Raw genomic sequence first — 19709 nt, forward strand, 5'->3', positions numbered from 1 at the left:
TCGTATTTTTGGAACAGAGCCGATCGGTCACGTGGGTCCCACGCCTCGCGTACGAAAACAAAGGAGGTTCTGCGTCTTTTAAGATATAAAAGCAATAAGCATGAATAGTATTTCGGGTGCGATCATACCAGCACTAATGCACCGGATCACATCAGAACTCCGCAGTTAAGCGTGCTTGGGCGAGAGTAGTACTAGGATGGGTGACCCCCTGGGAAGTTGTCGTGTTGCACCCCCCTTTTTTCGTTGCCCGTTTGCGTTTTTTTAGATTTTACGTGCGGTTTTTTTTTGTTTTTTTTTCTTTCTTGCTATTTCTATGCTCGGGTGGCCTCCGCTTCATGGTTGATGGTTTTCGTATTTTTTGAACAGAGCCGATCGGTCACGTGGGTTCCACGCCTCGCGTACGAAAACAAAGGAGGTTCTGCGTCTTTTAAGATATAAAAGCAATAAGCATGAATAGTATTTCGGGTGCGATCATACCAGCACTAATGCACCGGATCACATCAGAACTCCGCAGTTAAGCGTGCTTGGGCGAGAGTAGTACTAGGATGGGTGACCCCCTGGGAAGTCCTCGTGTTGCACCCCCTTTTTTGTTGCCCGTTTGCGTTTTTTTAGATTTTACGTGCGGTTTTTTTTTGTTTTTTTTTCTTTCTTGCTATTTCTATGCTCGGGTGGCCTCCGTTTCATGGTTCATGGTCTTCGTATTTTTGGAACGGAGCCGATCGGTCACGTGGGTCCCACGCCTCGTGTACGAAAACAAAGGAGGTTCTGCGTCTTTTAAGACATACAAGCAATAAGCATGGATAGTATTTCGTGTGCGATCATACCAGCACTAATGCACCGGATCCCATCAGAACCCCTCAGTTAAGCGTGCTTGGGCGAGAGTAGTACTAGGATGGGTGACCCCCTGGGAAGACCTTGTGTTGCACCTCCTTTTTCGTTGCCCGTTTGCGTTTTTTTAGATTTTACGTGCGGTTTTTTTTGTTTTTTTTTCTTTCTTGCTATTTCTATGCTCGAGTGGCCTCCGCTTCATGGTTGATGCTTTTCGTATTTTTGGAACGGAGCCGATCGGTCACGTGGGTCCCACGCCTCGCGTACGAAAACAAAGGAGGTTCTGCGTCTTTTAAGTCATAAAAGCAATAAGCATGGATAGTATTTCGGGTGCGATCATACCAGCACTAATTCACCGGATCCCATCAGAACTCCGCAGCTAAGCGTGCTTGGGCGAGAGTAGTACTAGGATGGGTGACCCCCTGGGAAGTCCTCGTGTTGCACCCCCTTTTTTGTTGCCCGTTTGCGTTTTTTTAGATTTTACGTGCGGTTTTTTTTTGTTTTTTTTTCTTTCTTGCTATTTCTATGCTCGGGTGGCCTCCGTTTCATGGTTCATGGTCTTCGTATTTTTGGAACGGAGCCGATCGGTCCCGTGGGTCCCACGCCTCGTGTACGAAAACAAAGGAGGTTCTGCGTCTTTTAAGACATACAAGCAATAAGCATGGATAGTATTTCGTGTGCGATCATACCAGCACTAATGCACCGGATCCCATCAGAACCCCTCAGTTAAGCGTGCTTGGGCGAGAGTAGTACTAGGATGGGTGACCCCCTGGGAAGACCTTGTGTTGCACATCCTTTTTCGTTGCCCGTTTGCGTTTTTTTAGATTTTACGTGCGGTTTTTTTTGTTTTTTTTTCTTTCTTGCTATTTCTATGCTCGAGTGGCCTCCGCTTCATGGTTGATGCTTTTCGTATTTTTGGAACGGAGCCGATCGGTCACGTGGGTCCCACGCCTCGCGTACGAAAACAAAGGAGGTTCTGCGTCTTTTAAGTCATAAAAGCAATAAGCATGGATAGTATTTCGGGTGCGATCATACCAGCACTAATTCACCGGATCCCATCAGAACTCCGCAGCTAAGCGTGCTTGGGCGAGAGTAGTACTAGGATGGGTGACCCCCTGGGAAGTCCTCGTGTTGCACCCCCCTTTTTCGTTGCCCGTTTGCGTTTTTTTAGATTTTACGTGCGGTTTTTTTTTGTTTTTTTTTCTTTCTTGCTATTTCTATGCTCGGGTGGCCTCCGCTTCATGGTTGATGGTTTTCGTATTTTTTGAACAGAGCCGATCGGTCACGTGGGTTCCACGCCTCGCGTACGAAAACAAAGGAGGTTCTGCGTCTTTTAAGATATAAAAGCAATAAGCATGAATAGTATTTCGGGTGCGATCATACCAGCACTAATGCACCGGATCCCATCAGAACCCCTCAGTTAAGCGTGCTTGGGCGAGAGTAGTACTAGGATGGGTGACCCCCTGGGAAGTCCTTGTGTTGCACCTCCTTTTTCGTTGCCCGTTTGCATTTTTTTAGATTTTACGTGCGGTTTTTTTTTTGTTTTTTTTTCTTTCTTGCTATTTCTATGCTCGAGTGGCCTCCGCTTCATGGTTGATGCTTTTCGTATTTTTGGAACAGAGCCGATCGGTCACGTGGGTCCCACGCCTCGCGTACGAAAACAAAGGAGGTTCTGCGTCTTTTAAGTCATAAAAGCAATAAGCATGGATAGTATTTCGGGTGCGATCATACCAGCACTAATTCACCGGATCCCATCAGAACTCCGCAGCTAAGCGTGCTTGGGCGAGAGTAGTACTAGGATGGGTGACCCCCTGGGAAGTCCTTGTGTTGCACCCCCCTTTTTCGTTGCCGGTTTGCGTTTTTTTAGATTTTACGTGCGGTTTTTTTTTGTTTTTTTTTTCTTGCTATTTCTATGCTCGGGTGGCCTCCGCTTCATGGTTGATGGTTTTCGTATTTTTTGAACAGAGCCGATCGGTCACGTGGGTTCCACGCCTCGCGTACGAAAACAAAGGAGGTTCTGCGTCTTTTAAGATATAAAAGCAATAAGCATGAATAGTATTTCGGGTGCGATCATACCAGCACTAATGCACCGGATCACATCAGAACTCCGCAGTTAAGCGTGCTTGGGCGAGAGTAGTACTAGGATGGGTGACCCCCTGGGAAGTTGTCGTGTTGCACCCCCCTTTTTTCGTTGCCCGTTTGTGTTTTTTTAGATTTTACGTGCGGTTTTTTTTTGTTTTTTTTTCTTTCTTGCTATTTGTATGCTCGGTTGGCCTCCGTTTCATGGTTCAAGGTTTTCGTATTTTTGGAACGGAGCCGATCGGTCACGTGGGTCCTACGCCTCACGTACGAAAACAAAGGAGGTTCTACGTCTTTTAAGACATAAAAGTAATAAGCATGGATAGTATTTCGGGTGCGATCATACCAGCACTAATGCACCGGATCCCATCAGAACCCCTCAGTTAAGCGTGCTTGGGCGAGAGTAGTACTAGGATGGGTGACCCCCTGGGAAGTCCTTGTGTTGCACCTCCTTTTTCGTTGCCCGTTTGCGTTTTTTTAGATTTTACGTGCGGTTTTTTTTTGTTTTTTTTTCTTTCTTGCTATTTCTATGCTCGGTTGGCCTCCGTTTCATGGTTCATGGTTTTCGTATTTTTAGAACGGAGCCGATCGGTCACGTGGGTCCTACGCCTCACGTACGAAAACAAAGGAGGTTCTGCGTCTTTTAAGACATAAAAGCAATAAGCATGGATAGTATTTCGGGTGCGATCATACCAGCACTAATGCACCGGATCCCATCAGAACCCCTCAGTTAAGCGTGCTTGGGCGAGAGTAGTACTAGGATGGGTGACCCCCTGGGAAGTCCTTGTGTTGCACCTCCTTTTTCGTTGCCCGTTTGCGTTTTTTTAGATTTTACGTGCGGTTTTTTTTTTCATTCTTGCTATTTCTATGCTCGAGTGGCCTCCGCTTCATGGTTGATGCTTTTCGTATTTTTGGAACGGAGCCGATCGGTCACGTGGGTCCCACGCCTCGCGTACGAAAACAAAGGAGGTTCTGCGTCTTTTAAGACATAAAAGCAATAAGCATGGATAGTTATATCGGGTGCCATCATACCAGCACTAATGCACCGGATCCCATCAGAACTCCGCAGTTAAGTGTGCTTGGGCGAGAGTAGTACTAGGATGGGTGACCCCCGGGAAGTCCTCGTGTTGCACCCCCTTTTTTCGTTGCCCGTTTGCGTTTTTTTAGATTTTACGTGCGGTTTGTTTTGTTTTTTTTCTTTCTTGCTATTTCTATGCTCGGGTGGCCTCCGCTTCATGGTTGATGGTTTTCGTATTTTTGGAACGGAGCCGATCGGTCACGTGGGTCCCACGCCTCGCGTACGAAAACAAAGGAGGTTCTGCGTCTTTTAAGTCATAAAAGCAATAAGCATGGATAGTATTTCGGGTGCGATCATACCAGCACTAATTCACCGGATCCCATCAGAACTCCGCAGCTAAGCGTGCTTGGGCGAGAGTAGTACTAGGATGGGTGACCCCCTGGGAAGTCCTCGTGTTGCACCCCCCTTTTTCGTTGCTCGTTTGCGTTTTTTTAGATTTTACGTGCGGTTTTTTTTTGTTTTTTTTTCTTTTCTTGCTATTTCTATGCTCGGGTGGCCTCCGCTTCATGGTTGATGGTTTTCGTATTTTTTGAACAGAGCCGATCGGTCACGTGGGTTCCACGCCTCGCGTACGAAAACAAAGGAGGTTCTGCGTCTTTTAAGATATAAAAGCAATAAGCATGAATAGTATTTCGGGTGCAATCATACCAGCACTAATGCACCGGATCACATCAGAACTCCGCAGTTAAGCGTGCTTGGGCGAGAGTAGTACTAGGATGGGTGACCCCCTGGGAAGTCCTCGTGTTGCACCCCCTTTTTTGTTGCCCGTTTGCGTTTTTTTAGATTTTACGTGCGGTTTTTTTTTGTTTTTTTTTCTTTCTTGCTATTTCTATGCTCGGGTGGCCTCCGTTTCATGGTTCATGGTCTTCGTATTTTTGGAACGGAGCCGATCGGTCACGTGGGTCCCACGCCTCGCGTACGAAAACAAAGGAGGTTCTGCGTCTTTTAAGACATACAAGCAATAAGCATGGATAGTATTTCGGGTGCGATCATACCAGCACTAATGCACCGGATCCCATCAGAACCCCTCAGTTAAGCGTGCTTGGGCGAGAGTAGTACTAGGATGGGTGACCCCCTTGGAAGTCCTTGTGTTGCACCTCCTTTTTCGTTGCCCGTTTGCGTTTTTTTAGATTTTACGTGCGGTTTTTTTTTGTTTTTTTTTCTTTCTTGCTATTTCTATGCTCGAGTGGCCTCCGCTTCATGGTTGATGCTTTTCGTATTTTTGGAACAGAGCCGATCGGTCACGTGGGTCCCACGCCTCGCGTACGAAAACAAAGGAGGTTCTGCGTCTTTTAAGTCATAAAAGCAATAAGCATGGATAGTATTTCGGGTGCGATCATACCAGCACTGATTCACCGGATCCCATCAGAACTCCGCAGCTAAGCGTGCTTGGGCGAGAGTAGTACTAGGATGGGTGACCCCCTGGGAAGTCCTCGTGTTGCACCCCCCTTTTTCGTTGCCCGTTTGCGTTTTTTTAGATTTTACGTGCGGTTTTTTTTTCTTTCTTGCTATTTCTATGCTCGGGTGGCCTCCGCTTCATGGTTGATGGTTTTCGTATTTTTTGAACAGAGCCGATCGGTCACGTGGGTTCCACGCCTCGCGTACGAAAACAAATGAGGTTCTGCGTCTTTTAAGATATAAAAGCAATAAGCATGAATAGTATTTCGGGTGCGATCATACCAGCACTACTGCACCGGATCACATCAGAACTCCGCAGTTAAGCGTGCTTGGGCGAGAGTAGTACTAGGATGGGTAACCCCCTGGGAAGTTGTCGTGTTGCACCCCCCCTTTTTTCGTTGCCCGTTTGCGTTTTTTTAGATTTTACGTGCGGTTTTTTTTTGTTTTTTTTTCTTTCTTGCTATTTCTATGCTCGAGTGGCCTCCGCTTCATGGTTGATGCTTTTCGTATTTTTGGAACAGAGCCGATCGGTCACGTGGGTCCCACGCCTCGCGTACGAAAACAAAGGAGGTTCTGCGTCTTTTAAGTCATAAAAGCAATAAGCATGGATAGTATTTCGGGTGCGATCATACCAGCACTAATTCACCGGATCCCATCAGAACTCCGCAGCTAAGCGTGCTTGGGCGAGAGTAGTACTAGGATGGGTGACCCCCTGGGAAGTCCTCGTGTTGCACCCCCCTTTTTCGTTGCCCGTTTGCGTTTTTTTAGATTTTACGTGCGGTTTTTTTTTCTTTCTTGCTATTTCTATGCTCGGGTGGCCTCCGCTTCATGGTTGATGGTTTTCGTATTTTTTGAACAGAGCCGATCGGTCACGTGGGTTCCACGCCTCGCGTACGAAAACAAATGAGGTTCTGCGTCTTTTAAGATATAAAAGCAATAAGCATGAATAGTATTTCGGGTGCGATCATACCAGCACTAATGCACCGGATCACATCAGAACTCCGCAGTTAAGCGTGCTTGGGCGAGAGTAGTACTAGGATGGGTAACCCCCTGGGAAGTTGTCGTGTTGCACCCCCCCTTTTTTCGTTGCCCGTTTGCGTTTTTTTAGATTTTACGTGCGGTTTTTTTTTTGTTTTTTTGTCTTTCTTGCTATTTCTATGCTCGAGTGGCCTCCGCTTCATGGTTGATGGTTTTCGTATTTTTGGAACAGAGCCGATCGGTCACGTGGGTCCCACGCCTCGCGTACGAAAACAAAGGAGGTTCTGCGTCTTTTAAGATATAAAAGCAATAAGCATGAATAGTATTTCGGGTGCGATCATACCAGCACTAATGCACCGGATCACATCAGAACTCCGCAGTTAAGCGTGCTTGGGCGAGAGTAGTACTAGGATGGGTGACCCCCTGGGAAGTTGTCGTGTTGCACCCCCCTTTTTTCGTTGCCCGTTTGCGTTTTTTTAGATTTTACGTGCGGTTTTTTTTTGTTTTTTTTTCTTTCTTGCTATTTCTATGCTCGGGTGGCCTCCGCTTCATGGTTGATGGTTTTCGTATTTTTTGAACAGAGCCGATCGGTCACGTGGGTTCCACGCCTCGCGTACGAAAACAAAGGAGGTTCTGCGTCTTTTAAGATATAAAAGCAATAAGCATGAATAGTATTTCGGGTGCGATCATACCAGCACTAATGCACCGGATCACATCAGTACTCCGCAGTTAAGCGTGCTTGGGCGAGAGTAGTACTAGGATGGGTGACCCCCTGGGAAGTCCTCGTGTTGCACCCCCTTTTTTGTTGCCCGTTTGCGTTTTTTTTAGATTTTACGTGCGGTTTTTTTTTGTTTTTTTTTCTTTCTTGCTATTTCTATGCTCGGGTGGCCTCCGTTTCATGGTTCATGGTCTTCGTATTTTTGGAACGGAGCCGATCGGTCACTTGGGTCCCACGCCTCGCGTACGAAAACAAAGGAGGTTCTGCGTCTTTTAAGACATACAAGCAATAAGCATGGATAGTATTTCGGGTGCGATCATACCAGCACTAATGCACCGGATCCCATCAGAACCCCTCAGTTAAGCGTGCTTGGGCGAGAGTAGTACTAGGATGGGTGACCCCCCTGGGAAGTCCTTGTGTTGCACCTCCTTTTTCGTTGCCCGTTTGCGTTTTTTTAGATTTTACGTGCGGTTTTTTTTTGTTTTTTTTTCTTTCTTGCTATTTCTATGCTCGAGTGGCCTCCGCTTCATGGTTGATGCTTTTCGTATTTTTGGAACAGAGCCGATCGGTCACGTGGGTCCCACGCCTCGCATACGAAAACAAAGGAGGTTCTGCGTCTTTTAAGACATAAAAGCAATAAGCATGGATAGTTATATCGGGTGCCATCATACCAGCACTAATGCACCGGATCCCATCAGAACTCCGCAGTTAAGTGTGCTTGGGCGAGAGTAGTACTAGGATGGGTGACCCCCGGGAAGTCCTCGTGTTGCACCCCCTTTTTTCGTTGCCCGTTTGCGTTTTTTTAGATTTTACGTGCGGTTTGTTTTGTTTTTTTTCTTTCTTGCTATTTCTATGCTCGGGTGGCCTCCGCTTCATGGTTGATGGTTTTCGTATTTTTGGAACGGAGCCGATCGGTCACGTGGGTCCCACGCCTCGCGTACGAAAACAAAGGAGGTTCTGCGTCTTTTAAGTCATAAAAGCAATAAGCATGGATAGTATTTCGGGTGCGATCATACCAGCACTAATTCACCGGATCCCATCAGAACTCTGCAGCTAAGCGTGCTTGGGCGAGAGTAGTACTAGGATGGGTGACCCCTTGGGAAGTCCTCGTGTTGCACCCCCCTTTTTCGTTGCCGGTTTGCGTTTTTTAAGATTTTACGTGCGGTTTTTTTTTGTTTTTTTTTCTTTCTTGCTATTTCTATGCTCGGGTGGCCTCCGCTTCATGGTTGATGGTTTTCGTATTTTTTGAACAGAGCCGATCGGTCACGTGGGTTCCACGCCTCGCGTACGAAAACAAAGGAGGTTCTGCGTCTTTTAAGATATAAAAACAATAAGCATGAATAGTATTTCTGGTGCGATCATACCAGCACTAATGCACCGGATCACATCAGAACTCCGCAGTTAAGCGTGCTTGGGCGAGAGTAGTACTAGGATGGGTGACCCCCTGGGAAGCCCTCGTGTTGCACCCCCTTTTTTGTTGCCCGTTTGCGTTTTTTTAGATTTTACGTGCTGTTTTTTTTTTGTTTTTTTTTCTTTCTTGCTATTTCTATGCTCGGGTGGCCTCCGTTTCATGGTTCATGGTCTTCGTATTTTTGGAACGGAGCCGATCGGTCACGTGGGTCCCACGCCTCGCGTACGAAAACAAAGGAGGTTCTGCGTCTTTTAAGACATACAAGCAATAAGCATGGATAGTATTTCGGGTGCGATCATACCAGCACTAATGCACCGGATCCCATCAGAACCCCTCAGTTAAGCGTGCTTGGGCGAGAGTAGTACTAGGATGGGTGACCCCCTGGGAAGTCCTTGTGTTGCACCTCCTTTTTCGTTGCCCGTTTGCGTTTTTTTAGATTTTACGTGCGGTTTTTTTTTGTTTTTTTTTTCTTTCTTGCTATTTCTATGCTCGAGTGGCCTCCGCTTCATGGTTGATGCTTTTCGTATTTTTGGAACAGAGCCGATCGGTCACATGGGTCCCACGCCTCGCGTACGAAAACAAAGGAGGTTCTGCGTCTTTTAAGTCATAAAAGCAATAAGCATGGATAGTATTTCGGGTGCGATCATACCAGCACTAATTCACCGGATCCCATCAGAACTCCGCAGCTAAGCGTGCTTGGGCGAGAGTAGTACTAGGATGGGTGACCCCCTGGGAAGTCCTCGTGTTGCACCCCCCTTTTTCGTTGCCCGTTTGCGTTTTTTTAGATTTTACGTGCAGTTTTTTTTTGTTTTTTTTTCTTTCTTGCTATTTCTATGCTCGGGTGGCCTCCACTTCATGGTTGATGGTTTTCGTATTTTTTGAACAGAGCCGATCGGTCACGTGGGTTCCACGCCTCGCGTACGAAAACAAAGGAGGTTCTGCGTCTTTTAAGATATAAAAGCAATAAGCATGGATAGTATTTCGGGTGCGATCATACCAGCACTAATGCACCGGATCACATCAGAACTCCGCAGTTAAGCGTGCTTGGGCGAGAGTAGTACTAGGATGGGTGACCCCCTGGGAAGTTGTCGTGTTGCACCCCCCTTTTTTCGTTGTCCGTTTGCGTTTTTTTAGATTTTACGTGCGGTTTTTTTTTTGTTTTTTTTTCTTTCTTGCTATTTCTATGCTCGGTTGGCCTCCGTTTCATGGTTCATGGTTTTCGTATTTTTGGAACGGAGCCGATCGGTCACGTGGGTCCTACGCCTCACGTACGAAAACAAAGGAGGTTCTGCGTCTTTTAAGACATAAAAGCAATAAGCATGGATAGTATTTCGGGTGCGATCATACCAGCACTAATGCACCGGATCCCATCAGAACCCCTCAGTTAAGCGTGCTTGGGCGAGAGTAGTACTAGGATGGGTGACCCCCTGGGAAGTCCTTGTGTTGCACCTCCTTTTTCGTTGCCCGTTTGCGTTTTTTTAGATTTTACGTGCGGTTTTTTTTTGTTTTTTTTTTCTTTCTTGCTATTTCTATGCTCGAGTGGCCTCCGCTTCATGGTTGATGCTTTTCGTATTTTTGGAACGGAGCCGATCGGTCACGTGGGTCCCACGCCTCGCGTACGAAAACAAAGGAGGTTCTGCGTCTTTTAAGACATAAAAGCAATAAGCATGGATAGTATTTCGGGTGCGATCATACCAGCACTAATGCACCGGATCCCATCAGAACTCCGCTGTGAAGCGTGCTTGGGCGAGAGTAGTACTAGGATGGGTGACCCCCTGGGAAGTCCTCGTGTTGCACCCCCCTTTTTCGTTGCCCGCTTGCGTTTTTTTAGATTTTACGTGCAGTTTTTTTTTTGTTTTTTTTTCTTTCTTGCTATTTCTATGCTCGGGTGGCCTCCGTTTCATGGTTCATGGTTTTCGTATTTTTGGAACGGAGCCGATCGGTCACGTGGGTCCCACGCCTCGCGTACGAAAACAAAGGAGGTTCTGTGTCTTTTAAGACATAAAAGCAATAACCATGGATAGTATTTCGGGTGCGATCATACCAACACTAATGCACCGGATCCCATCAGAACTCTGCTGTGAAGCGTGCTTGGGCGAGAGTAGTACTAGGATGGGTGACCCCCTGGGAAGTCCTCGTGTTGCACCTCCTTTTTCGTTGCCCGTTTGCGTTTTTTTAGATTTTACGTGCGCTTTTTTTTTTGTTTTTTTTTTCTTTCTTGGTATTTCTATGCTCGGGTGGCCTCCGTTTCATGGTTCATGGTTTTCGTATTTTTGGAACGGAGCCGATCGGTCACGTGGGTCCCACGCCTCGCGTACGAAAACAAAGGAGGTTCTGCGTCTTTTAAGACATAAAAGCAATAAGCATGGATAGTATTTCGGGTGCGATCATACCAGCACTAATGCACCGGATCCCATCAGCACTCCGCTGTGAAGCGTGCTTGGGCGAGAGTAGTACGAGGATGGGTGACCCCCTGGGAAGTCCTCGTGTTGCACCCCTTTTTTCGTTGCCCGTTTGCGTTTTTTAAGATTTTACGTGTGGTTTTTTTTGTTTTTTTTTTCTTTCTTGCTATTTCTATGCTCGCGTGGCCTCCGATTCATGGTTCATGGTTTTCGTATTTTTGGAACGGAGCTGATCGGTCACGTGGGTCCCACGCCTCGCGTACGAAAACAAAGGAGGTTCTGCGTCTTTTAAGACATAAAAGCAATAAGCATGGATAGTTATATCAGGTGCGATCATACCAGCACTAATGCACCAGATCCCATCAGAACTCCGCAGTTAAGCGTGCTTGGGCGAGAGTAGTACTAGGATGGGTGACCCCCGGGAAGTTCTCGTGTTGCACCCCCTTTTTCGTTGCCCGTTTGCGTTTTTCTAGATTTTACGTGCGGTTTTTTTTTTGATTTTTTTCTTTCTTGCTATTTCTATGCTCGCGTGGCCTCCGCTTCATGGGTGACAGTTTTCGTATTTTTGGAACGGAGCCGATCGGTCACGTGGGTCCCAGGCCTCGCGTACGAAAACAAAGGAGGTTCTGCGTCTTTTAAGACATAAAAGCAATAAGCATGGATAGTTATATCGGGTGCGATCATACCAGCACTAATGCAACGGATCCCATCAGAACTCCGCAGTTAAGCGTGCTTGGGCGAGAGTAGTACTAGGATAGGTGACCCCTTGGGAAGTCCTCGTGCTGCACCCCTTTTTTCGTTGCCCGTTTGCGTTTTTTTAGATTTTACGTGCGGTTTTTTTTTTCTTTCTTGCTATTTCTATGCTCGGGTGGCCTCCGCTTCATGGTTGATGCTTTTCGTATTTTTGGAACGGAGCCGATCGGTCACGTGGGTCCCACGCCTCGCGTACGAAAACAAAGGAGGTTCTGCGTCTTTTAAGACATAAAAGCAATAAGCATGGATAGTATTTCGGGTGCGATCATAGCAGCACTAATGCACCGGATCCCATCAGAACTCCGCTGTGAAGCGTGCTTGGGCGTGAGTAGTACTAGGATGGGTGACCCCCTGGGAAGTAGTCGTGTTGCACCCCCCTTTTTCGTTGCCCGTTTGCGTTTTTTTAGATGTTACGTGTGGTTTTTTTGTTTTTTTTTCTTTCTTGCTATTTCTATGCTCGCGTGGCCTCCGCTTCATGGTTCATGGTTTTCGTATTTTTGCAACGGAGCTGATCGGTCACGTGGGTCCCACGCCTCGCGTACGAAAACAAAGGAGGTTCTGCGTCTTTTAAGACATAAAAGAAATAAGCATGGATAGTTATATCGGGTGCGATCATACCAGCACTAATGCACCGGATCCCATCAGAACTCCGCAGTTAAGTGTGCTTGGGCGAGAGTAGTACTAGGATGGGTGACCCCCGGGAAGTCCTCGTGTTGCACCCCCTTTTTTCGTTGCCCGTTTGCGTTTTTTTAGATTTTACATGCGGTTTTTTTTCTTTTTTTTCTTTCTTGCTGTTTCTATGCTCGGGTGGCCTACGCTTCATGGTTGATGGTTTTCGTATTTTTGGAACGGAGCCGATCGGTCACGTGGGTCCCACGCCTCGCGTATGAAAACAAAGGAGGTTCTGCGTCTTTTAAGACATAAAAGCAATAAGCATGGATAGTATTTCGGGTGCGATCATACCAGCACTAATGCACCGGATCCCATCAGAACTCCGCTGTGAAGCGTGCTTGGGCGAGAGTAGTACTAGGATGGGTGACCCCCTGCGAAGTCCTCGTGTTGCACCCCCCTTTTTCGTTGCCCGTTTGCGTTTTTTTAGATTTTACGTGCAGTTTTTTTTTCGTTTTTTTTTTCTTTCTTGCTATTTCTATGCTCGGGTGGCCTCCGTTTCATGGTTCATGGTTTTCGTATTTTTGGAACGGAGCCGATCGGTCACGTGGGTCCCACGCCTCGCGTACGAAAACAAAGGAGGTTCTGCGTCTTTTAAGACATAAAAGCAATAACCATGGATAGTATTTCGGGTGCGATCATACCAGCACTAATGCACCGGATCCCATCAGAACTCTGCTGTGAAGCGTGCTTGGGCGAGAGTAGTACTAGGATGGGTGACCCCCTGGGAAGTCCTCGTGTTGCACCTCCTTTTTCGTTGCCCGTTTGCGTTTTTTTAGATTTTACGTGCGCTTTTTTTTTTTGTTTTTTTTTCTTTCTTGGTATTTCTATGCTCGGGTGGCCTCCGTTTCATGGTTCATGGTTTTCGTATTTTTGGAACCGAGCCGATCGGTCACGTGGGTCCCACGCCTCGCGTACGAAAACAAAGGAGGTTCTGCGTCTTTTAAGACATAAAAGCAATAAGCATGGATAGTATTTCGGGTGCGATCATACCAGCATTAATGCACCGGATCCCATCAGAACTCCGCTGTGAAGCGTGCTTGGGCAAGAGTAGTACTAGGATGGGTGACCCCCTGGGAAGTCCTCGTGTTGCACCCCCTTTTTCGTTGCCCGTTTGCGTTTTTTTAGATTTTACGTGTGGTTTTTTTTGTTTTTTTTCTTTCTTGCTATTTCTATGCTCGCGTGGCCTCCGATTCATGGTTCATGGTTTTCGTATTTTTGGAACGGAGCTGATCGGTCACGTGGGTCCCACGCCTCGCGTACGAAAACAAAGGAGGTTCTGCGTCTTTTAAGACATACAAGCAATAAGCATGGATAGTTATATCGGGTGCGATCATACCAGCACTAATGCACCGGATCCCATCAGAACTCCGCAGTTAAGCGTGCTTGGGCGAGAGTAGTACTAGGATAGGTGACCCCTTGGGAAGTCCTCGTGTTGCACCCCTTTTTTCGTTGCCCGTTTGCGTTTTTTTAGATTTTACGTGCGGTTTTTTTTTCTTTCTTGCTATTTCTATGCTCGGGTGGCCTCCGCTTCATGGTTGATGCTTTTCGTATTTTTGGAACGGAGCCGATTGGTCACGTGGGTCCCACGGCTCGCGTACGAAAACAAAGGAGGTTCTGCGTCTTTTAAGACATAAAAGCAATAAGCATGGATAGTATTTCGGGTGCGATCATAGCAGCACTAATGCACCGGATCCCATCAGAACTCCGCTGTGAAGCGTGCTTGGGCGTGAGTAGAACTAGGATGGGTGACCCCCTGGGAAGTCCTCGTGTTGCACCCCCCTTTTTCGTTGCCCGTTTGCGTTTTTTTAGATTTTACGTGCAGTTTTTTTTTGTTTTTTTTTCTTTCTTGCTATTTCTATGCTCGGGTGGCATCCGTTTTATGGTTCATGGTTTTCGTATTTTTGGAACGGAGCCGATCGGTCACGTGGGTCCCACGCCTCGCGTACGAAAACAAAGGAGGTTCTGCGTCTTTTAAGACATAAAAGCAATAACCATGGATAGTATTTCGGGTGCGATCATACCAACACTAATGCACCGGATCCCATCAGAACTCTGCTGTGAAGCGTGCTTGGGCGAGAGTAGTACTAGGATGAGTGACCCCCTGGGAAGTCCTCGTGTTACACTTCCTTTTTCGTTGCCCGTTTGCGTTTTTTTAGATTTTACGTGCGCTTTTTTTTTGTTTTTTTTCTTTCTTGGTATTTCTATGCTCGGGTGGCCTCCGTTTCATGGTTCATGGTTTTCGTATTTTTGGAACGGAGCCGATCGGTCACGTGGGTCCCACGCCTCGCGTACGAAAACAAAGGAGGTTCTGCGTATTTTAAGACATAAAAGCAATAAGCATGGATAGTATTTCGGGTGCGATCATACCAGCACTAATGCACCGGATCCCATCAGAACTCCGCTGTAAAGCGTGTTTGGGCGAGAGTAGTACTAGGATGGGTGACCCCCTGGGAAGTCCTCGTGTTGCACCCCCTTTTTCGTTGCCCGTTTGCGTTTTTTAAGATTTTACGTGTAGTTTTTTTTGTTTTTTTTTCTTTCTTGCTATTTCTATGCTCGCGTGGCCTCCGATTCATGGTTCATGGTTTTCGTATTTTTGGAACGGAGCTGATCGGTCACGTGGGTCCCACGCCTCGCGTACGAAAACAAAGGTGGTTCTGCGTCTTTTAAGACATACAAGCAATAAGCATGGATAGTTATATCGGGTGCGATCATACCAGCACTAATGCACCGGATCCCATCAGAACTCCGCAGTTAAGCGTGCTTGGGCGAGAGTAGTACTAGGATGGGTGACCCCCGGGAAGTCCTCGTGTTGCACCCCCCTTTTTCGTTGCCCGTTTGCGTTTTTTTAGATTTTTCGTGCGGTTTTTTTTTTTAATTTTTTTCTTTCTTGCTATTTCTATGCTCGCGTGGCATCCGCTTCATGGGTGATAGTTTTCGTATTTTTGGAACGGAGCCGATCGGTCACGTGGGTCCCAAGCCTCGCGTACGAAAACAAAGGAGGTTCTGCGTCTTTTAAGACATAAAAGCAATAAGCATGGATAGTTATATCGGGTGCGATCATACCAGCACTAATGCACCGGATCCCATCAGAACTCCGCAGTTAAGCGTGCTTGGGCGAGAGTAGTACTAGGATGGGTGACCCCCGGGAAGTCCTCGTGTTGCACCCCCTTTTTCGTTGCCCGTTTGCGTTTTTTAAGATTTTACGTGTAGTTTTTTTTGTTTTTTTTTCTTTCTTGCTATTTCTATGCTCGCGTGGCCTCCGATTCATGGTTCATGGTTTTCGTATTTTTGGAACAGAGCCGATCGGTCACGTGGGTCCCACGCCTCGCGTACGAAAACAAAGGAGGTTCTGCGTCTTTTAAGACATAAAAGCAATAAGCATGGATAGTATTTCGGGTGCGATCATACCAGCACTAATGCACCGGATCCCATCAGAACTCCGCTGTGAAGCGTGCTTGGGCAAGAGTAGTACTAGGATGGGTGACCCCCTGGGAAGTCCTCGTGTTGCACCCCCTTTTTCGTTGCCCGTTTGCGTTTTTTAAGATTTTACGTGTGGTTTTTTTTGTTTTTTTTCTTTCTTGCTATTTCTATGCTCGCGTGGCCTCCGATTCATGGTTCATGGTTTTCGTATTTTTGGAACGGAGCTGATCGGTCACGTGGGTCCCACGCCTCGCGTACGAAAACAAAGGAGGTTCTGCGTCTTTTAAGACATAAAAGCAATAAGCATGGATAGTTATATCGGGTGCGATCATACCAGCACTAATGCACCGGATCCCATCAGAACTCTGCAGTTAAGCGTGCTTGGGCGAGAGTAGTACTAGGATGGGTGACCCCCGGGAAGTCCTCGTGTTGCACCCCCCTTTTTCGTTGCCCGTTTGCGTTTTTTTAGATTTTTCGTGCGGTTTTTTTTTTGATTTTTTTCTTTCTTGCTATTTCTATGCTCGTGTGGCCTCCGCTTCATGGGTGATAGTTTTCGTATTTTTGGAACGGAGCCGATCGGTCACGTGGGTCCCAAGCCTCGCGTACGAAAACAAAGGAGGTTCTGCGTCTTTTAAGACATAAAACAAATAAGCATGGATAGTTATATCGGGTGCGATCATACCAGCACTAATGCACCGGATCCCATCAGAACTCCGCAGTTAAGCGTGCTTGGGCGAGAGTAGTACTAGGATAGGTGACCCCTTGGGAAGTCCTCGTGTTGCACCCCTTTTTTCGTTGCCCGTTTGCGTTTTTTTTAGATTTTACGTGCGGTTTTTTTTTCTTTTTTGCTATTTCTATGCTCAGGTGGCCTCCGCTTCATGGTTGATGCTTTTCGTATTTTTGGAACGGAGCCGATTGGTCACGTGGGTCCCACGCCTCGCGTACGAAAACAAAGGAGGTTCTGCGTCTTTTAAGACATAAAAGCAATAAGCATGGATAGTATTTCGGGTGCGATCATAGCAGCACTAATGCACCGGATCCCATCAGAACTCCGCTGTGAAGCGTGCTTGGGCGTGAGTAGTACTAGGATGGGTGACCCCCTGGGAAGTTGTCGTGTTGCACCCCCCTTTTTCGTTGCCCGTTTGCATTTTTTTAGATTTTACGTGTGGTTTTTTTTGTTTTTTTTTCTTTCTTGCTATTTCTATGCTCGCGTGGCCTCCGCTTCATGGTTCATGGTTTTCGTATTTTTGGAACGGAGCTGATCGGTCACGTGGGTCCCACGCCTCGCGTACGAAAACAAAGGAGGTTCTGCGTCTTTTAAGACATAAAAGCAATAAGCATGCATAGTTATATCGGGTGCGATCATACCAGCACTAATGCACCGGATCCCATCAGAACTCCGCAGTTAAGTGTGCTTGGGCGAGAGTAGTACTAGGATGGGTGACCCCCGGGAAGTCCTCGTGTTGCACCCCCTTTTTTCGTTGCCCGTTTGCGTTTTTTTTAGATTTTACGTGCGGTTTTTTTTGTTTTTTTTTCTTTCTTGCTGTTTCTATGCTCGGGTGGCCTACGCTTCATGGTCGATGGTTTTCGTATTTTTGGAACGGAGCCGATCGGTCACGTGGGTCCCACGCCTCGCGTACGAAAACAAAGGAGGTTCTGCGTCTTTTAAGACATAAAAGCAATAAGCATGGATAGTATTTCAGGTGCGATCATACCAGCACTAATGCACCGGATCCCATCAGAACTCCGCTGTGAAGCGTGCTTGGGCGAGAGTAGTACTAGGATGGGTGACCCCCTGGGAAGTCCTCGTGTTGCACCCCCCTTTTTCGTTGCCCGTTTGCGTTTTTTTAGATTTTACGTGCGCTTTTTTTTTGTTTTTTTTTCTTTCTTGGTATTTCTATGCTCGGGTGGCCTCCGTTTCATGGTTCATGGTTTTCGTATTTTTGGAACGGAGCCGATCGGTCACGTGGGTCCCACGCCTCGCGTACGAAAACAAAGGAGGTTCTGCGTATTTTAAGACATAAAAGCAATAAGCATGGATAGTATTTCGGGTGCGATCATACCAGCACTAATGCACCGGATCCCATCAGAACTCCGCTGTAAAGCGTGTTTGGGCGAGAGTAGTACTAGGATGGGTGACCCCCTGGGAAGTCCTCGTGTTGCACCCCCTTTTTCGTTGCCCGTTTGCGTTTTTTAAGATTTTACGTGTAGTTTTTTTTGTTTTTTTTTCTTTCTTGCTATTTCTATGCTCGCGTGGCCTCCGATTCATGGTTCATGGTTTTCGAATTTTTGGAACGGAGCTGATCGGTCACGTGGGTCCCACGCCTCGCGTACGAAAACAAAGGAGGTTCTGCGTCTTTTAAGACATACAAGCAATAAGCATGGATAGTTATATCGGGTGCGATCATACCAGCACTAATGCACCGGATCCCATCAGAACTCCGCAGTTAAGCGTGCTTGGGCGAGAGTAGTACTAGGATGGGTCACCCCCGGGAAGTCCTCGTGTTGCACCCCCCTTTTTCGTTGCCCGTTTGCGTTTTTTTAGATTTTTCGTGCGGTTTTTTTTTTGATTTTTTTCTTTCTTGCTATTTCTATGCTCGCGTGGCCTCCGCTTCATGGGTGATAGTTTTCGTATTTTTGGAACGGAGCCGATCGGTCACGTGGGTCCCAAGCCTCGCGTACGAAAACAAAGGAGGTTCTGCGTCTTTTAAGACATAAAAGCAATAAGCATGGATAGTTATATCGGGTGCGATCATACCAGCACTTATGCAGCGGATCCCATCAGAACTCCGCAGTTAAGCGTGCTTGGGCGAGAGTAGTACTAGGATAGGTGACCCCTTGGGAAGTCCTCGTGTTGCACCCCTTTTTTCGTTGCCCGTTTGCGTTTTTTTTAGATTTTACGTGCGGTTTTTTTTTCTTTCTTGCTATTTCTATGCTCGGGTGGCCTCCGCTTCATGGTTGATGCTTTTCGTATTTTTGGAACGGAGCCGATTGGTCACGTGGGTCCCACGCCTCGCGTACGAAAACAAAGGAGGTTCTGCGTCTTTTAAGACATAAAAGCAATAAGCATGGATAGTATTTCGGGTGCGATCATAGCAGCACTAATGCACCGGATCCCATCAGAACTCCGCTGTGAAGCGTGCTTGGGCGTGAGTAGTACTAGGATGGGTGACCCCCTGGGAAGTTGTCGTGTTGCACCCCCCTTTTTCGTTGCCCGTTTGCATTTTTTTAGATTTTACGTGTGGTTTTTTTTGTTTTTTTTTTCTTTCTTGCTATTTCTATGCTCGCGTGGCCTCCGCTTCATGGTTCATGGTTTTCGTATTTTTGGAACGGAGCTGATCGGTCACGTGGGTCCCACGCCTCGCGTACGAAAACAAAGGAGGTTCTGCGTCTTTTAAGACATAAAAGCAATAAGCATGGATAGTTATATCGGGTGCGATCATACGAGCACTAATGCACCGGATCCCATCAGAACTCCGCAGTTAAGTGTGCTTGGGCGAGAGTAGTACTAGGATGGGTGACCCCCGGGAAGTCCTCGTGTTGCACCCCCTTTTTTCGTTGCCCGTTTGCGTTTTTTTAGATTTTACGTGCGGTTTTTTTTGTTTTTTTTCTTTCTTGCTGTTTCTATGCTCGGGTGGCCTACGCTTCATGGTCGATGGTTTTCGTATTTTTGGAACGGAGCCGATCGGTCACGTGGGTCCCACGCCTCGCGTACGAAAACAAAGGAGGTTCTGCGTCTTTTAAGACATAAAAGCAATAAGCATGGATAGTATTTCAGGTGCGATCATACCAGCACTAATGCACCGGATCCCATCAGAACTCCGCTGTGAAGCGTGCTTGGGCGAGAGTAGTACTAGGATGGGTGACCCCCTGGGAAGTCCTCGTGTTGCACCCCCCTTTTTCGTTGCCCGTTTGCGTTTTTTTAGATTTTACGTGCGCTTTTTTTTTGTTTTTTTTTCTTTCTTGGTATTT

General features: G+C 46.9%; 57 non-coding genes across 57 annotated transcripts; all 57 read left to right on the forward strand.

Annotated features, from left to right (window-relative positions):
* Nucleotides 1-114: 114 nt before the first annotated feature.
* On the forward strand, nt 115-233 carry LOC145146036 (5S ribosomal RNA). The gene has a single exon (XR_013726986.1). It is a non-coding gene; the product is annotated as a 5S ribosomal RNA (ribosomal RNA).
* A 230-nt stretch (nt 234-463) lies between these two features.
* LOC145155493 (5S ribosomal RNA) lies at nt 464-582 on the forward strand. The gene has a single exon (XR_013735930.1). It is a non-coding gene; the product is annotated as a 5S ribosomal RNA (ribosomal RNA).
* Nucleotides 583-810: 228 nt separating this feature from the next.
* LOC145150093 (5S ribosomal RNA) lies at nt 811-929 on the forward strand. Its single transcript, XR_013730921.1, has one exon. It is a non-coding gene; the product is annotated as a 5S ribosomal RNA (ribosomal RNA).
* Nucleotides 930-1156: 227 nt separating this feature from the next.
* LOC145134442 (5S ribosomal RNA) lies at nt 1157-1275 on the forward strand. The gene has a single exon (XR_013719152.1). It is a non-coding gene; the product is annotated as a 5S ribosomal RNA (ribosomal RNA).
* A 228-nt stretch (nt 1276-1503) lies between these two features.
* Nucleotides 1504-1622, forward strand: LOC145149319 (5S ribosomal RNA). Its single transcript, XR_013730169.1, has one exon. It is a non-coding gene; the product is annotated as a 5S ribosomal RNA (ribosomal RNA).
* Nucleotides 1623-1849: 227 nt separating this feature from the next.
* Nucleotides 1850-1968, forward strand: LOC145134449 (5S ribosomal RNA). Its single transcript, XR_013719155.1, has one exon. It is a non-coding gene; the product is annotated as a 5S ribosomal RNA (ribosomal RNA).
* A 229-nt stretch (nt 1969-2197) lies between these two features.
* LOC145149569 (5S ribosomal RNA) lies at nt 2198-2316 on the forward strand. Its single transcript, XR_013730425.1, has one exon. It is a non-coding gene; the product is annotated as a 5S ribosomal RNA (ribosomal RNA).
* Nucleotides 2317-2545: 229 nt separating this feature from the next.
* LOC145143986 (5S ribosomal RNA) lies at nt 2546-2664 on the forward strand. Its single transcript, XR_013725009.1, has one exon. It is a non-coding gene; the product is annotated as a 5S ribosomal RNA (ribosomal RNA).
* Nucleotides 2665-2890: 226 nt separating this feature from the next.
* On the forward strand, nt 2891-3009 carry LOC145146037 (5S ribosomal RNA). The gene has a single exon (XR_013726987.1). It is a non-coding gene; the product is annotated as a 5S ribosomal RNA (ribosomal RNA).
* Nucleotides 3010-3239: 230 nt separating this feature from the next.
* LOC145149570 (5S ribosomal RNA) lies at nt 3240-3358 on the forward strand. The gene has a single exon (XR_013730426.1). It is a non-coding gene; the product is annotated as a 5S ribosomal RNA (ribosomal RNA).
* A 228-nt stretch (nt 3359-3586) lies between these two features.
* Nucleotides 3587-3705, forward strand: LOC145149571 (5S ribosomal RNA). The gene has a single exon (XR_013730427.1). It is a non-coding gene; the product is annotated as a 5S ribosomal RNA (ribosomal RNA).
* Nucleotides 3706-3925: 220 nt separating this feature from the next.
* LOC145149208 (5S ribosomal RNA) lies at nt 3926-4043 on the forward strand. Its single transcript, XR_013730061.1, has one exon. It is a non-coding gene; the product is annotated as a 5S ribosomal RNA (ribosomal RNA).
* Nucleotides 4044-4270: 227 nt separating this feature from the next.
* On the forward strand, nt 4271-4389 carry LOC145134463 (5S ribosomal RNA). The gene has a single exon (XR_013719166.1). It is a non-coding gene; the product is annotated as a 5S ribosomal RNA (ribosomal RNA).
* A 230-nt stretch (nt 4390-4619) lies between these two features.
* Nucleotides 4620-4738, forward strand: LOC145155959 (5S ribosomal RNA). The gene has a single exon (XR_013736386.1). It is a non-coding gene; the product is annotated as a 5S ribosomal RNA (ribosomal RNA).
* Nucleotides 4739-4966: 228 nt separating this feature from the next.
* LOC145150349 (5S ribosomal RNA) lies at nt 4967-5085 on the forward strand. Its single transcript, XR_013731167.1, has one exon. It is a non-coding gene; the product is annotated as a 5S ribosomal RNA (ribosomal RNA).
* A 228-nt stretch (nt 5086-5313) lies between these two features.
* Nucleotides 5314-5432, forward strand: LOC145134905 (5S ribosomal RNA). Its single transcript, XR_013719416.1, has one exon. It is a non-coding gene; the product is annotated as a 5S ribosomal RNA (ribosomal RNA).
* Nucleotides 5433-5651: 219 nt separating this feature from the next.
* On the forward strand, nt 5652-5770 carry LOC145148602 (5S ribosomal RNA). Its single transcript, XR_013729480.1, has one exon. It is a non-coding gene; the product is annotated as a 5S ribosomal RNA (ribosomal RNA).
* A 231-nt stretch (nt 5771-6001) lies between these two features.
* Nucleotides 6002-6120, forward strand: LOC145134471 (5S ribosomal RNA). Its single transcript, XR_013719170.1, has one exon. It is a non-coding gene; the product is annotated as a 5S ribosomal RNA (ribosomal RNA).
* Nucleotides 6121-6339: 219 nt separating this feature from the next.
* Nucleotides 6340-6458, forward strand: LOC145147509 (5S ribosomal RNA). Its single transcript, XR_013728409.1, has one exon. It is a non-coding gene; the product is annotated as a 5S ribosomal RNA (ribosomal RNA).
* Nucleotides 6459-6690: 232 nt separating this feature from the next.
* Nucleotides 6691-6809, forward strand: LOC145146038 (5S ribosomal RNA). The gene has a single exon (XR_013726988.1). It is a non-coding gene; the product is annotated as a 5S ribosomal RNA (ribosomal RNA).
* A 230-nt stretch (nt 6810-7039) lies between these two features.
* Nucleotides 7040-7158, forward strand: LOC145145560 (5S ribosomal RNA). The gene has a single exon (XR_013726526.1). It is a non-coding gene; the product is annotated as a 5S ribosomal RNA (ribosomal RNA).
* Nucleotides 7159-7387: 229 nt separating this feature from the next.
* On the forward strand, nt 7388-7507 carry LOC145150686 (5S ribosomal RNA). The gene has a single exon (XR_013731494.1). It is a non-coding gene; the product is annotated as a 5S ribosomal RNA (ribosomal RNA).
* A 229-nt stretch (nt 7508-7736) lies between these two features.
* On the forward strand, nt 7737-7854 carry LOC145149210 (5S ribosomal RNA). The gene has a single exon (XR_013730063.1). It is a non-coding gene; the product is annotated as a 5S ribosomal RNA (ribosomal RNA).
* Nucleotides 7855-8081: 227 nt separating this feature from the next.
* Nucleotides 8082-8200, forward strand: LOC145145997 (5S ribosomal RNA). The gene has a single exon (XR_013726946.1). It is a non-coding gene; the product is annotated as a 5S ribosomal RNA (ribosomal RNA).
* Nucleotides 8201-8429: 229 nt separating this feature from the next.
* LOC145144987 (5S ribosomal RNA) lies at nt 8430-8548 on the forward strand. The gene has a single exon (XR_013725982.1). It is a non-coding gene; the product is annotated as a 5S ribosomal RNA (ribosomal RNA).
* Nucleotides 8549-8777: 229 nt separating this feature from the next.
* LOC145149572 (5S ribosomal RNA) lies at nt 8778-8896 on the forward strand. Its single transcript, XR_013730428.1, has one exon. It is a non-coding gene; the product is annotated as a 5S ribosomal RNA (ribosomal RNA).
* A 229-nt stretch (nt 8897-9125) lies between these two features.
* On the forward strand, nt 9126-9244 carry LOC145134478 (5S ribosomal RNA). Its single transcript, XR_013719171.1, has one exon. It is a non-coding gene; the product is annotated as a 5S ribosomal RNA (ribosomal RNA).
* Nucleotides 9245-9473: 229 nt separating this feature from the next.
* Nucleotides 9474-9592, forward strand: LOC145146039 (5S ribosomal RNA). Its single transcript, XR_013726989.1, has one exon. It is a non-coding gene; the product is annotated as a 5S ribosomal RNA (ribosomal RNA).
* Nucleotides 9593-9823: 231 nt separating this feature from the next.
* LOC145149573 (5S ribosomal RNA) lies at nt 9824-9942 on the forward strand. The gene has a single exon (XR_013730429.1). It is a non-coding gene; the product is annotated as a 5S ribosomal RNA (ribosomal RNA).
* Nucleotides 9943-10171: 229 nt separating this feature from the next.
* On the forward strand, nt 10172-10290 carry LOC145144229 (5S ribosomal RNA). The gene has a single exon (XR_013725243.1). It is a non-coding gene; the product is annotated as a 5S ribosomal RNA (ribosomal RNA).
* Nucleotides 10291-10520: 230 nt separating this feature from the next.
* LOC145149982 (5S ribosomal RNA) lies at nt 10521-10639 on the forward strand. Its single transcript, XR_013730815.1, has one exon. It is a non-coding gene; the product is annotated as a 5S ribosomal RNA (ribosomal RNA).
* Nucleotides 10640-10869: 230 nt separating this feature from the next.
* Nucleotides 10870-10988, forward strand: LOC145149372 (5S ribosomal RNA). Its single transcript, XR_013730231.1, has one exon. It is a non-coding gene; the product is annotated as a 5S ribosomal RNA (ribosomal RNA).
* Nucleotides 10989-11217: 229 nt separating this feature from the next.
* LOC145148736 (5S ribosomal RNA) lies at nt 11218-11335 on the forward strand. The gene has a single exon (XR_013729606.1). It is a non-coding gene; the product is annotated as a 5S ribosomal RNA (ribosomal RNA).
* A 229-nt stretch (nt 11336-11564) lies between these two features.
* LOC145148995 (5S ribosomal RNA) lies at nt 11565-11683 on the forward strand. The gene has a single exon (XR_013729855.1). It is a non-coding gene; the product is annotated as a 5S ribosomal RNA (ribosomal RNA).
* Nucleotides 11684-11902: 219 nt separating this feature from the next.
* On the forward strand, nt 11903-12021 carry LOC145150558 (5S ribosomal RNA). The gene has a single exon (XR_013731375.1). It is a non-coding gene; the product is annotated as a 5S ribosomal RNA (ribosomal RNA).
* A 228-nt stretch (nt 12022-12249) lies between these two features.
* Nucleotides 12250-12367, forward strand: LOC145146472 (5S ribosomal RNA). Its single transcript, XR_013727417.1, has one exon. It is a non-coding gene; the product is annotated as a 5S ribosomal RNA (ribosomal RNA).
* A 227-nt stretch (nt 12368-12594) lies between these two features.
* Nucleotides 12595-12713, forward strand: LOC145146604 (5S ribosomal RNA). The gene has a single exon (XR_013727541.1). It is a non-coding gene; the product is annotated as a 5S ribosomal RNA (ribosomal RNA).
* A 231-nt stretch (nt 12714-12944) lies between these two features.
* Nucleotides 12945-13063, forward strand: LOC145148253 (5S ribosomal RNA). Its single transcript, XR_013729146.1, has one exon. It is a non-coding gene; the product is annotated as a 5S ribosomal RNA (ribosomal RNA).
* Nucleotides 13064-13293: 230 nt separating this feature from the next.
* Nucleotides 13294-13412, forward strand: LOC145148443 (5S ribosomal RNA). Its single transcript, XR_013729327.1, has one exon. It is a non-coding gene; the product is annotated as a 5S ribosomal RNA (ribosomal RNA).
* Nucleotides 13413-13639: 227 nt separating this feature from the next.
* Nucleotides 13640-13758, forward strand: LOC145141791 (5S ribosomal RNA). Its single transcript, XR_013722984.1, has one exon. It is a non-coding gene; the product is annotated as a 5S ribosomal RNA (ribosomal RNA).
* Nucleotides 13759-13976: 218 nt separating this feature from the next.
* Nucleotides 13977-14095, forward strand: LOC145150611 (5S ribosomal RNA). Its single transcript, XR_013731424.1, has one exon. It is a non-coding gene; the product is annotated as a 5S ribosomal RNA (ribosomal RNA).
* A 229-nt stretch (nt 14096-14324) lies between these two features.
* Nucleotides 14325-14443, forward strand: LOC145151200 (5S ribosomal RNA). The gene has a single exon (XR_013731968.1). It is a non-coding gene; the product is annotated as a 5S ribosomal RNA (ribosomal RNA).
* A 227-nt stretch (nt 14444-14670) lies between these two features.
* LOC145147172 (5S ribosomal RNA) lies at nt 14671-14789 on the forward strand. Its single transcript, XR_013728084.1, has one exon. It is a non-coding gene; the product is annotated as a 5S ribosomal RNA (ribosomal RNA).
* A 228-nt stretch (nt 14790-15017) lies between these two features.
* Nucleotides 15018-15135, forward strand: LOC145145085 (5S ribosomal RNA). The gene has a single exon (XR_013726075.1). It is a non-coding gene; the product is annotated as a 5S ribosomal RNA (ribosomal RNA).
* Nucleotides 15136-15366: 231 nt separating this feature from the next.
* On the forward strand, nt 15367-15484 carry LOC145145086 (5S ribosomal RNA). The gene has a single exon (XR_013726076.1). It is a non-coding gene; the product is annotated as a 5S ribosomal RNA (ribosomal RNA).
* A 227-nt stretch (nt 15485-15711) lies between these two features.
* Nucleotides 15712-15830, forward strand: LOC145147411 (5S ribosomal RNA). Its single transcript, XR_013728316.1, has one exon. It is a non-coding gene; the product is annotated as a 5S ribosomal RNA (ribosomal RNA).
* Nucleotides 15831-16057: 227 nt separating this feature from the next.
* LOC145147338 (5S ribosomal RNA) lies at nt 16058-16175 on the forward strand. The gene has a single exon (XR_013728246.1). It is a non-coding gene; the product is annotated as a 5S ribosomal RNA (ribosomal RNA).
* A 230-nt stretch (nt 16176-16405) lies between these two features.
* Nucleotides 16406-16524, forward strand: LOC145141802 (5S ribosomal RNA). Its single transcript, XR_013722985.1, has one exon. It is a non-coding gene; the product is annotated as a 5S ribosomal RNA (ribosomal RNA).
* A 219-nt stretch (nt 16525-16743) lies between these two features.
* On the forward strand, nt 16744-16862 carry LOC145150117 (5S ribosomal RNA). Its single transcript, XR_013730944.1, has one exon. It is a non-coding gene; the product is annotated as a 5S ribosomal RNA (ribosomal RNA).
* Nucleotides 16863-17091: 229 nt separating this feature from the next.
* Nucleotides 17092-17209, forward strand: LOC145146474 (5S ribosomal RNA). Its single transcript, XR_013727418.1, has one exon. It is a non-coding gene; the product is annotated as a 5S ribosomal RNA (ribosomal RNA).
* Nucleotides 17210-17438: 229 nt separating this feature from the next.
* On the forward strand, nt 17439-17557 carry LOC145146889 (5S ribosomal RNA). Its single transcript, XR_013727813.1, has one exon. It is a non-coding gene; the product is annotated as a 5S ribosomal RNA (ribosomal RNA).
* A 229-nt stretch (nt 17558-17786) lies between these two features.
* Nucleotides 17787-17905, forward strand: LOC145147173 (5S ribosomal RNA). The gene has a single exon (XR_013728085.1). It is a non-coding gene; the product is annotated as a 5S ribosomal RNA (ribosomal RNA).
* A 228-nt stretch (nt 17906-18133) lies between these two features.
* LOC145147258 (5S ribosomal RNA) lies at nt 18134-18251 on the forward strand. The gene has a single exon (XR_013728166.1). It is a non-coding gene; the product is annotated as a 5S ribosomal RNA (ribosomal RNA).
* A 230-nt stretch (nt 18252-18481) lies between these two features.
* LOC145148274 (5S ribosomal RNA) lies at nt 18482-18600 on the forward strand. The gene has a single exon (XR_013729166.1). It is a non-coding gene; the product is annotated as a 5S ribosomal RNA (ribosomal RNA).
* Nucleotides 18601-18819: 219 nt separating this feature from the next.
* LOC145150118 (5S ribosomal RNA) lies at nt 18820-18938 on the forward strand. Its single transcript, XR_013730945.1, has one exon. It is a non-coding gene; the product is annotated as a 5S ribosomal RNA (ribosomal RNA).
* A 230-nt stretch (nt 18939-19168) lies between these two features.
* LOC145149304 (5S ribosomal RNA) lies at nt 19169-19286 on the forward strand. Its single transcript, XR_013730153.1, has one exon. It is a non-coding gene; the product is annotated as a 5S ribosomal RNA (ribosomal RNA).
* Nucleotides 19287-19513: 227 nt separating this feature from the next.
* LOC145146890 (5S ribosomal RNA) lies at nt 19514-19632 on the forward strand. Its single transcript, XR_013727814.1, has one exon. It is a non-coding gene; the product is annotated as a 5S ribosomal RNA (ribosomal RNA).
* Nucleotides 19633-19709: the final 77 nt, after the last annotated feature.

This window comes from Lactuca virosa, chromosome 1, assembly GCF_052849685.1.
Source record: "Lactuca virosa cultivar CGN04683 chromosome 1, Lactuca_virosa_CGN04683_v6, whole genome shotgun sequence".
In the NCBI taxonomy this organism is placed as follows: Eukaryota; Viridiplantae; Streptophyta; class Magnoliopsida; order Asterales; family Asteraceae; genus Lactuca; species Lactuca virosa.